The sequence below is a fragment of the Mastomys coucha genome, unplaced genomic scaffold, assembly GCF_008632895.1.
Source record: "Mastomys coucha isolate ucsf_1 unplaced genomic scaffold, UCSF_Mcou_1 pScaffold23, whole genome shotgun sequence".
Lineage (NCBI taxonomy): Eukaryota > Metazoa > Chordata > Mammalia > Rodentia > Muridae > Mastomys > Mastomys coucha.
In genome coordinates, this window is record NW_022196906.1 from 73,005,466 (window position 1) to 73,008,366 (window position 2,901).

The window sequence follows — 2,901 nt, forward strand, 5'->3', positions numbered from 1 at the left end:
TGAAAAGGTCTTTTAATTGTGAAGGCATCCTTTATAGAAAGCACAGTAAAACTTCACTATGTCAAGTCAATCCATCTCCTTTTTAGTACAAGACAGTTACCATTTAAGGCAAACTTTCCATACTTCTCCTGGTGTGAAGTCTCTCAGCTTAGAGAAGTATTTTAAAGTGGCCCTGAGGTCTAGCTGCAGAGTACTGCACAACCTACCTCCACTCCGGCTGCAGCCAGGAGCCACCTGATGGACTCCATTCTGCCCCGGGCATTGAAGTAGTGAAGCACGGGCTTTCCGGCCATAGCAGCAACTGTGGTTCTCTGTCTAGGAGTGAAAATGCAGAGAGATCAGCTTGGGAGCCTGTGCTGTGGGATGTGTTTAGTAATGCACACTGGAGAAGGGCAGTCTGCCTCCTCCATGGTTGGCTTACGGGGAGCTGAGGGAGATGTACTAGCTGGTTTCGTGTGTTAACTTGACACAAGCTGGAGTTATCACAGAGAAAGGACCCTCTCTTGAGGAAATACCTCCATGAGATCCAACTGTAAGATGTTTTCTCAATTAGAGATTAAGGTGGAAGGGCCCATTGGGAATGGTGCCATCCCTGGGCTGGTAGTCCTGTTCTATAAAAAAGCAGGCTGAGCAAGCCAGAGGAAGCAATCCAGTAACATCCCTCCATGGCATCTGCATCAGCTCCTGCTTCCTGACCTGCTTGAGTTCCATTCCTAACTTTCTTTGGTGATGAACAGTAATGTGGAAGTGTAAGCTGAATAAATCCTTTCCTCCCCAACTTGCTTCTTGGTTTGTGCAGGAATAGAAACCCTGACTAAGAGAGGAGAGCTTTGTAACTCAATTTCTCACCCATTGGTGACCACCAGCCTGCAGCTGCACCAAACCAGTCTCTGCTGGCCATAGGCCTTCACCTTGAGCACATAAGCAGAGTTGCCTGGATCCTACATTGATTAAAAACCTGGGAGCCTGTTGAGCCTTGGGATGCAGAGCCATCCCAGAGGGGATGAGGCACAGCCCCTCCCCAGTTCTTTGGTTCCTGGACCACTGGGTTCAGAAGCTTCTGTTGGTTTCCTGTCACCTGCCTGTGCCAATGCCCAGTTCTCGATGCAGGGGAAGGGTCATCTCTTGCTGCTGTTCAGTTTCCCACAGTGAGAAAGAACAGGGTCTCGTGGTACAGAGTGAGAGTAGCTCATGTGTCAGCCTCACATCATGAGGGAAGTAACCGCCCTCAACGGGCACCACATCGAGAACAGGTGCTCACTGAAATTCGATTAATCACAAAGTTCCTGGGTTCAGAGCTGTCACTCTTGCAGGGGGAAGAGCCTGATCCCCTCCAACCCTATGAGGAGGAAACCCTGCTGATTACACCTGAGTTCCTGCACAGTGGGCAGACATGCTGGGTCCCTGCTGCACAGTGACTGTAAGTCAACATCATGGGCCATGGGTAGAGTCTTTAACTTGTCACATGATAGGAAATTTCAGAGTCTGTCTTTTTTTGTTTTTGTTTTTCGAGACCGGGTTTCTCTGTGTAGCCCTGGCTGTCCTGAAACTCACTCTGTAGATCAGGCTGGCCTCAAACTCAGAAATCCACCTGCCTCTCCCTCCCAAGTGCTGGGATTAAAGGCATGCTCCACCACTGCCCGGCAGGATTCTGTTTTTATTTGTGTGCGAGCATGGGTGCGTCCATGGAAGTACACGTGGGTGTGGGTTCTGTGGCTATAAAGGCTAGAAGACATCATATCCTCTAGAGCTGGAATTATACTGTTGAAAACTGCCCCGCTATGGGTGTTGGGAATTGAACCCCATCCTTTAGAAGAGCGATGTGTGCTCCTCACCACAGAGTCAACACTACAGCTCTCTAGGAGAGCTTCTTCTAGAGAGTAGAAACTGTATTTCTGAGTAAGACCTTAATATTAGTTACACTCTTGTGCACGTGCACATGACTGCACTCTGGGCAAACAATAATGTGTAAGAAGTGGGTGTTACTGGGAGTGGCTGTAAAAGTTGGGTAGTAAGAGCTGGAGAGATGGTTCAACGGTTAAGAGCACTGACTGCTCTTCTAGAGGTCCTGAGTTCAAATCCTAGCAACCGCATGGAGGCTCACCACCATCTGTAATCTGATGCCCTCTTCTGGTGTGTCTGAAGACAGCTGTAGTGTACTTACATATAATAAATAAATCTTTTTTTTTAAAAAAAAAAAAGTTGGATAGTCTTCAGGTGCTGGTTTAAGGCTATTTGGCACCATTGGTTTGGACCAAATCTGGTTCTGTGACACTATCCCGGGCAATGTAGTTCCTTAACTAAGCAGCCACCAATAGCCTGTTTATCCCCTAGTTGATTCAAGCCACCTCTAGACCTTGTCAAATGTTTCTTAGAGGGCAGGCACACTGCTCTCTGCTGAGAACTACTGTTCTAATTCATACTACTCAGGAGGGACAACAATACATCAAAGAAAACCTCACACAATCGCCAGGCAAGTTTAGCAGTTGAGTCAGGCAGGACATAGCAGGGGCGTGGTTGTAAAAACCTATAGGATATACTAAATAGCCAGGACGGGCTCAATCACTCAGACTTGGAAAGAATTTCAGTTATATTTTTATAGGTGGTTGGGTTTCTTATTGTTCATTTATTTATTGGTGTGTCTGTGAACGAATGTGGGCATACACTGACCACTGAGCACATAGAGAGGTCAGAGAGCAGCTTGCTTGGGTCAGTTGTCTCTTGTCACTGTAAGTATTCCAGTTTTACCTTAGCCTTGGCAGCAAGCACCCTTACCTTGAGCTATCTTGCTGAACTTTTTTATTTTTAGGTTTTTGTCTTTTAAGAGTTGTGACTTAGCCAGGCAGTGGTGGCACACACCTTTAATCCCAGCACTTGGGAGGCAGAGGCAGGTGGATTTCT